This window comes from Coturnix japonica, chromosome 3 (assembly GCF_001577835.2).
Source record: "Coturnix japonica isolate 7356 chromosome 3, Coturnix japonica 2.1, whole genome shotgun sequence".
Lineage (NCBI taxonomy): Eukaryota > Metazoa > Chordata > Aves > Galliformes > Phasianidae > Coturnix > Coturnix japonica.
The window spans coordinates 54,364,223-54,373,355 of NC_029518.1; positions in this window are offsets into that span (position 1 = coordinate 54,364,223).

A 9,133-nucleotide genomic window follows, 5' to 3' on the forward strand; every position below is an offset into this window, starting at 1 on the left:
TCCAGTACCCTGAAAAAGACCTGCTGCCAGCCCCTGACATCCTGATGTGGAGGCCGAAAGATTTTTGTATTAATGGCATACAGCCTCATGCCCAGTGAATGCAGCCTTCTCCAAGTATTTAGAGAATGATTCTGATATTTTTACTTACAATACTTAATACTTCTCACATATTTAGATTCTTGGGCATTCTGACCTAGTGTCTGTTCATGTGATGTATTACAGCAGGGGAAGCCAGACTCAGCTGGAGACTTTCTGTTCATACCAGTGTGTGGGTTACAAAACAGCAGGGTGCTCCTCAAAGGATGTCCTCCAACAGGGCCTTTGGTCTCCGTACCTGAAGCATGTTAAATTTTGGCTGAATTGCAAAACATCTTCCTTTCTCTGTCAGTCTTAAAGTCCTGGTGGCAGAAAGTGGCTACTCATAAACTGCAGCATGCTTTACAATCTGTTTGATAAAGCATCTTTAGCAGAATAAGATAGGTATTCTCTTCTGGGGGGAAAATGGAGTAAAAGCTCCAGTGAATAAATACAAGTTGTTTTCAATGCTCTCCTCCTGGACTCCTGCTGTTGAGTGACTGCAAAATTCAGGGAGATTATTTTGGCAGTTCCAAAAATCTGTCACACAGATCTGAGTTTTTTTTCCTTGTATTTGTCAGTGTGTGACTAAGCACAAGTATTACAGGAAGCATGGAAATGTTTGGGCTTTAAAGAATGGCTGTGGAAAAAGACCTCCTACTGATTAACAACTGCTATTTAATAAAATAATTTTCAGTTGTCCAAATTGCTGATTGTTCCACTGAGGGTTACATTCTGACCAGAAGGGATCCCACCAGTCCCATGTCATCAGCCCGGGCACTTTGTGAAGAGTCTTTTCTGCAGTCATTTCCTGCTTCAAAACAATGAAGGATGGGAGATATGCATCGTTACTCCCTATGGTGCAAGGATGTGTTCATCTCAGTCTCTAGGGTGGTATCAAAACCTGAGGAGAAGGAGCCAGAATAGTCTCACTAAGGTACAAGGAAGCATCTTTGCTTGGGAGATGCAACCCTTTGTTTGATTAGGAAGGCCCAGCTAGAAGGGAAAACCAGAATGTGTCTCACTAGAACACTGAGAGTCATTGTGGGTGTGCTGGGAGGACTTTCCCTCTTTTGCAGTTCTCTTTCTATGGCAGGCCCAGCTGGCTGCTTGCAAGCTGTTCTCATTCTTCCTTCAGTAGGGCTTGTACTCACATTGCTCATTGCACTTTAAACTCCTGGCACTTGTACTGTTCTGTAGTAGTATCACACTGTGCCAAATCAATTTCTCACACGTGAAATCAGTTATACCTGTTTCATTTTAAACTCTTTCCTGCTGTGCTGCAATGCTTGTGTCTTACTCACTGTCTTGTGAGATGCTTGCAGAGTGCTGCTGGATGGTCTTCTATAGGTGATGTGCACAATGCTACCGGCAAACGCTACAACTTAAAGCATGGCCATGTTCATGGCTGGTCTGGAATGCTCTTTGCCACGTGTTTCCTCTTCCATTATTTTTAGGATAATACTCAGCTTCAGCTCTCCATGCAATTGTGCATTCTTAGTCTACATGTGGCTGCAAACAGCAAATTGATGATACCACCACATTTTTGTTGCTGTTTTTTTTCACAGGCAGCCAGCAGTTGCCAGGAAGTGTTGCTTATTGACATTAATCATGACTCTGTTGATAGCCCTGGGCATGCTGCTGTAATTGACCAGAACCAAATCCAGTAATTGTATCATGGAAAATATACATCACATTTATTTCACATCTGAATTACAGTAATCTGAATTCATGGTAAAATTCTCAGTGACTACGTCAGAAGCAGGAGGAGAGCCTTTGTCTGCTAGCACAGATGTAGCTGAGCTTTTAAGCACAGTCTGATGTGCTTAGACAGGCTGCTGAGTCTACATCAAGAAGTCATAAAATTATCCTCCAGTATCTTATAGCCCAAATCCTATTCAGATAAAAAAAAGAGAAGTTTCCGCATCGTGCCTATAGAACTGTGTTTTCCAATTGTGTTTTCCATTGTTTTCTTTGATCATTACTCTTCATTCAATAGATGGGACTGCCACGGTCTCTTCAAATAATATAAGTGCTCTAATAAGAACATGTAAAAGGGCTTTCCAATAAGACAGTTGCAGAAGCATTTCTTTTTGCCAAATTATCTATAGAAAACCATTAGAACAAACAAACAACAGCTGAACAGTAAAGCGGCAAGAAGAAACATGTCTGAGGTTTAATTTGATCACTTCAAGCCTGGGAAACTGAACAAGGAGTTAGTTATTGAACAATATTCGTATCACATTGACTACTGTGCTAATGAATTCAGTTTTTGTTAAATAGCACCAACATGTTAGACATTACACTGGAAAGAAATAAAGATGAATAACTAGCCAAAGTAGTCAATTGATTTTCTTTCTACGACGAACATGATATCTATCATGTTTGTTAAACAAAACAGTTCCTAAAGAGATAAGGCTTGAGAATACATTAAGTTGCAATGAACAGGAGGGACCAGGGGAAACAGAAAAGATTTGGTGTCAAAATTTGACTGCAGATATTCCTTTTGGCCATTTCTTAGTATCTTCCCTTTCTGAGCTTACTTACTAAGGCATACAGCATCTTCATAATGATAAGGGAACAGAGAGGTTGCGGCACACAGCTGCCTTACCTTCACAAATACTTCCACTTTGCAGATCTTCAAAATTCTGTTTCTTTTATGTTTTCCTCTTTCTTTTTAGTCACTGTGGTACTGAACAACATTAAAGAGCTAAACAAAACCCAGAGTGTAGCCTTTTAGTTTCAGCTCTCCAGTAATAGAAATATTGCAGTCAACCAAAACCTCAAAAGCTACAAATTTAAGTTGACTGTTGCATCTTATCCAGCCACATACTACTTCAGTTTGGAAAGCACACACATTTTAACAGTGATTCTCAGTTTTCAAACCTAATTGTTAGTAGCCAAAAAGAAATGGTTGAGACATTTCTGTTTTTCTCTAACTTGATCCACATGGGATCTCCTTAGAAAAACTTGTTGCTGTAAATCAGGCAAACCCTTAGGTGATTTGTTGCCCCAGAATTTCTGAGCCCAGGTTGAATGTAATGTACAATCATGTTATTTCCTTGTAGAAAACTGTTCACCTTTGGTAATGAAATCAGAACACAGTGAAGTTGGAATTCATCCTACCATGACTTTATCCACAACTTTCTGCTCTGTACAGACCTTCACTTTAAAGAACTGATGAAAAAATTCACAGACCTGCTGCCTTCCTTGCATCCACTCTCTCCTAGAAAATGGCTGTCGGGTCAGTTAGTTATGTCTCAAGGGGAAAAATTGGAAGACCAAAACTATCGAGATTGAATTTCATATTGCTGTACCTCCAGAAAGGTTTGAGTTACATTAATGTTGAGTTTGTGGTTGAATTTCTTGGCCAGGTTTGTAAGGGTGACAAGTGAAGGACTTCCTGGTGATGAAATGCTCACCTAACTGGCTGGACTTCCACATTTTCCTCCTAGTATTCAGCAAACCAGTTTAAAATTCACCTTTTTCCACTTACATGCTTGTCCTCAGCTACTTTTCCAAGTGACAAAACTTTGCTAGGAAAAAAATGAAGACCCATAAGAATGCATACTCTGATTTTACTTTATGGAGGAGAAATCTTTTTCTATGCTGGCATTAATCTCCTGAAGGTGAACAAAGAGGGAGACATGCCTAGAAATGCACAAAGGAGCTGGGTTAATTAAGAAAGCTCCCATTGCCCCCCTTCATGAAAGCTGTTATGCTTTTGAAACCCTGGAGATGGTTTCACTGTGAATTTGTGAGGTTAGGAATACAGCTGGGATGCTGAGACTGTGGGCTGGGTGGTATGTATAGAATGTGTTTGATCAGTTTCCCCAGTTGTATTAGAAAGAGATGGCATAAAAGAAATGGGGTGGAAATAAGCAGAAAGGATGAGCAGCTCCCTCTGGGATAAGTCTGAACCGATTTAGATTGAGGGAAATCATTTTTTATGTTGAATGTATTTTCCTAGAGATTTCAGGGGTGAGGTTTTTTTTCTGGTCTGTATCAATGTCACAGAAAATATTTGTTAGTCTTCAGAAGCACGTGACTCAAACATTGACATTCATTTTGCCAGACATTAGCAAAGCAAGCTTTAGTCCAGCTTTCTGTGTATTGGCATTCAAATAATATACCAATCTCATCTCCCCCTCGTTATTTTACACAATTAATGTTAGCCAGTCCTCAGTGTTTTTCACTATTCAAAAAAATACTTTTCTTGCCTGAAATGCACCTACTGTGGGTGCACTTGAACACTACTACCACTGGTCTAAATGCAGCATGTTGGACTAACAACATGTGTAATGGAAAATATGGTGCTGCTCTTTATAAGTCACTAAAAGGGAACAGAGAATCTTCATTGCACCCTGTTAAATCTACCAAAATTAAGGTTGTCCAGGAGATCATAACACTTTCATTAAAAGGAGGTACTTACAGCTCTGAGTCTTTTAAGTCGTATTTGGAGGCAAAAACGCCTTCAGTTCTCAGTGAGAAGAGTATGGAGAATGATGCTGATATGCATCAGAATCGTTGTGTCTCCTCTTCCCTGGTGAGCCAGGCTCTGATCATCTGATTCCTGTACCAGCAAGGAGGGATTTCCTTTGACAAAAGGACCGTGGATAAACTTGGCAGAAAGTAAAGAGGATTAATAATAACAGATGTTGTAGTGTTTCTCTATGTTTACAAGACCACTCTGTGCTCTGTGTATTATTTGAATTATATATAAATGATTGATTCTCATTTAATTAATATAAGATGAAATAAACAGCTCAAAGCTTCCTAAAGATGCAAATAAAGAACTCAGTGTCTGTTTGCGAAACTCTGTGATTGGACCTGACTCCAGTCATTAAAAAAAGGTCCTCAATTAAATGGATACCTATAACGTTTGTCATGGAAACCGCTACTTAGCTCTCTTTCCTTCCTATGTAAATATAAAGGTTGCACTGAAATTATATTGGGAAAGTAATACCAGTTAAGAAAAGTTAAGGTATCAGAATTAAAGGGTAAATAATTTTAAAATTTGTTTGATTGCTATATGCAGTCATTATGTGCAGAGATACCACACTCACAGGCTTTCATTCCACTGTGCTATTTCAACCACTCAGGTATCTGCTGGGAAAACAACATGATGAGCTGTAAGCAGTCCGGGAGCCTCCTGGAGTCCATTGACAACAACTTTCTGGTTCAGGTATTGGACAGACCCACCAGAAGTGAAGCGCTGCTGGACCTGCTAGTTCATGATCTTGAAGAACACAGGCTTGGCAAAGGATGGAGCCAGGACCCTGAACTTCAGGAGAGCAAGCTTCAGGCTGTTTAATGAATTGTTTGATGAAACACCCTGGGAAACTGAAAGGATGCCTTTCTGAGAGCACAAGAGCTCTCCACCCCACAGAATAAGCAATCAGACAGACAAAGCAGGAAACCAGCATGATTGTGCAAGGATCTCCTGGTCAGGCTGAAGGAAAAAAGTGGAGAAGTATAAGCAGTGGAAGCAGGGAGAGATGGTCTGGGAAGCTAGGGATATTATCTGTATGTGCAGGGATGGAGACAGGAAGGCCAAGATACATGTGGTACTGAACCTGACAAGGGACATGAAAAACTACAAGGATTTTTTAAATACACAGGGCAGAAGAGACAGGCAAAAGAGAATGTACCCCCTCTGATATATGAAAAAGGAATGCTGGCAAGGCCAAGTGCAAGGTGTTGCACTTGGGTGGACACAATCCTAGGTATGAGTACAGACTGGGAAAATAACTCATTGAGAGGAGCTCTTTTTGAGCTCTGATGGATGAAAAGCTGGACATGAGTCAGCAGTGTGTTCTTGCAGCCTAGAATGGCAATAGTATCCTGGACTGCATGAAAAGAGGGTGGCCAGCAGGACGAGGGAGGTGATTGTTCTCCTCTACACTGCCCTTGTGAGGCCCCATTCAGGGTAGTGTGTCCAAGTCTGTGACCCCTCAGTACAGGAAAGATAGGGAGTTGTTGGAGCAGGTCCAGAGGAGAAGGACAAAGCTGATCAGAGAGCTGGAAACCCTCTCCTGTGAAGAAAGGTTGAAGGAGCTGGGCTTATTCGGATAGGAGAAGGGAAGGCTCCAGGAAGACCTCACTGTGGCCTTCCAGTACTTGACGGGAGATCAAAAGCAGGAGAGGGACTACCTTTTTACATGGTCATGTAAACATTGATTTTACATTGATAAAACATTTAACATTGATAAAAGGGGAAATGGTTTTAAACTAAAAGAGGAGAGATTCAGATTAAATGTCAAGAAGAATTTTTTTACTCAGAAGGTGGTGAGGCACTGGCACAGGTTTCCCAGAGAGGTGTTGGACGCCCCATTTCTGGAAGTGACCAAAGCCAAGTTGAATGGAGCCCTGGGCAGTCTGATCTAGTGGGGCGCTGCGCATGGCAGCGGGGTTTGTGCTAAATGATCATTATGATCTCCTTCAACCTAAGCCATTCTATGTGTGCTTAAACATTTTTCAGTGTCTCTTCCCTTTGGCTTTTATTCAGCAAGCAAGCAAGCCTTTAGCAGCCAGAAGATTAAATCCCTGGTTGAAATAGAGCAGTCACAGTTATATGTTAGTTCAGCTCAAAATGATACATATTTGCTTGTATTACTGTTGTGCAAAACTTAAACTTCATGAAAACTCTGTGACACACAAGCAAAGGACTGGGAGTCCTGCCTAAGCCGCTCAAAGAGAAGTTCCCCATGTACACTGCATGAAGAGCACCTTTGTTCAGAAGCAGCTGTAGATCTATAGGAATCTGATGATTCACTGAGTGATTTCTGATGATCCTGCAAACCTGAGTTTCCTGGTGCAGTGGCAGTAGCACTGACACATCTGACAAAAGAAATGGGCATCATATTCTCCCGCAGTGTCAAGGAAGAAACTGTCTGTCATCCTCTGAATGTAGGTTTCTTTCTGCTTTCCCGTGTGATGAGGCATGATGGACAGCACTGAGGCAAGTCACATCCACCACTAATAAAATTGGTTGAGTTTGCCATTTTCATGGAGTGTTTACTCATTTCATCCTAAACTGTGATGGAAAGTTGAGTCGTGCTGAGACAATGCAGTTTGCAGATCCACTGAAAGAGCTGGCTAAGCCAGCCCAGAGCTCTTAACACATTTTTAGTCTGAATGCTTCACAGAACAGAGAATGGAGAAAGGAAAAAAGGCAGCAGACAACTTGCTTGCAAGTAACTGGCACTCTCTGAAGCAGATAGTCAGCTCTCAGTGATTGAAAGTGGATAGACCCTTCCACCTGTCCAGATTTACTGGGTGCATATGAACACATCATGCTTGTGTTCTTGACCACCTTGTTCATAGCCAGGCTGATTAAAAGGCCTCTGAGGGGGCGGGAAAGCAGTGTGACATTCAGATCATGCACACTTATTCCCATTGTCATTATTCCTGAGTTTGGAGCCACACTGTGAGTCCCTCCAGGCTGTAATGCCATGTGCTCGCATGTCCATGAAGGACTTCCTGAAAACAGGGCTAAGGCTTGAGGCAGGTGCTCAGCAGATGGCAGTGGGCATTTCTAGTCTGCAGCAACGCCACTGAGCTTGCCCAGGTCTGGCACTGAAATTATTACTTAAAGCATTAACCAGTAAAGGGCTTTATAAGGGAGACTGGATTGGCACTCAAGCCACATCCACATCCTTCTGTGTGCCATGTCACAGTGCTAGCAGCTGAGGCAGTCTGTGGAGGAGTTCCAACACCAAGGTTTTGGACAGGCCAGTACTCAAAATCACCTTGAGAAGGCTGTAAAACACCAAATCAATGGTACAAAAATAACAGCCAGCCAAATTCCAGTGCTCAGAAGTGCTCCATGGAATTGCCTGTCTCACAGACATGGCCTAGGTGAGCCATTCCTGAAGATGGGAGAGCCTGTCTACCAAAGCCATCCATTTGTCGTCCTCCCCATCCTGAACCCATTCTGCTACCATTTCCAGAACTGAGTTTTCCTTACACTGCTGAGAATCTGTGAGCTGCCTTTGTGTGAAAAAGTTTTAAGTCAGATGAACACTCAGGAATGTGGAAGTTGAGGAAAATTTGAATCATAAGGGACTGTATTATATGCGAGAGACTCCTTGTCTGACTTAGAAAGAAATACTGTGAAATTTTTGATCTGGGATATTTTTAAAAGTTTGTGCTTTTTTCTTCCTTAGTGTTTACTCCCTAGGTGAATAGGGCAGTGTGTCTTCCTGGCCATGAAAGCAGCGTGGAGGTGAAACTCTGCTTGCAGATTTTAGGGTCTGTTGAATCACTACTCTGAGCTTTGCAGGAATCTGAGACACAATTGTGGTATTTTGGAGTAAACATTTTAAACAGGAGGAGCAATTTTCGGTAAACCATAGGGAGGATGGGAGAGAAGCTTTGCCGTTGGAAGAGGAAGCTGGAAATAAAGGCTTTTGTTTCTTCCTGCCTGGAGAGGTCACCCAGTGTCTCTGAACTTCCAGTTACCTCCTATAAAAAATATTACAGCTGTTAATGCACACCATTGTAGTGCCCAAGCACACAACGAGACGAACAGAATGGCAGAGCTGGTCATTGTTGTTCTTCTGGAAAGAAGAAAAAACGAAGCAGAATAAAATGAGTGCAAATTGTAAAGTCTTTTCACTCTATTTTGAATTGCTGTAATAAAAAGGGCCAACACATAACAGCCACATGGAGAGTAACACAGGCACGACAAGGTATCCTTGTGTCTGGGGAAGCAGAGCTCATTGCCCTCTGGTCAGCCATACTCTGGGGCCTGCAGAGAAGCTGTCTGTACCATGGCATTTGCTGACAGATATCTGCATGTAACTTGGAACACAGACTGATAAGACTGCCTGGTAGGAGAGCTCTGTAGAAAAAAAACCTGTTTGAATATCAGGTTTGTATCATAAGATATATGTACAAAGATCTCAAATTAACATTATGCGTGGTGCCTTATTTTTACATTTCCTAAATTTTAAGTGCCTGACTTTGCACCTTATCAATATCCATAGGGGTTTTTCTTCCTTTACGTTTTGTTATTGTTACGAGAAATTCTGACCACACTTCAAGTTCTACAAGC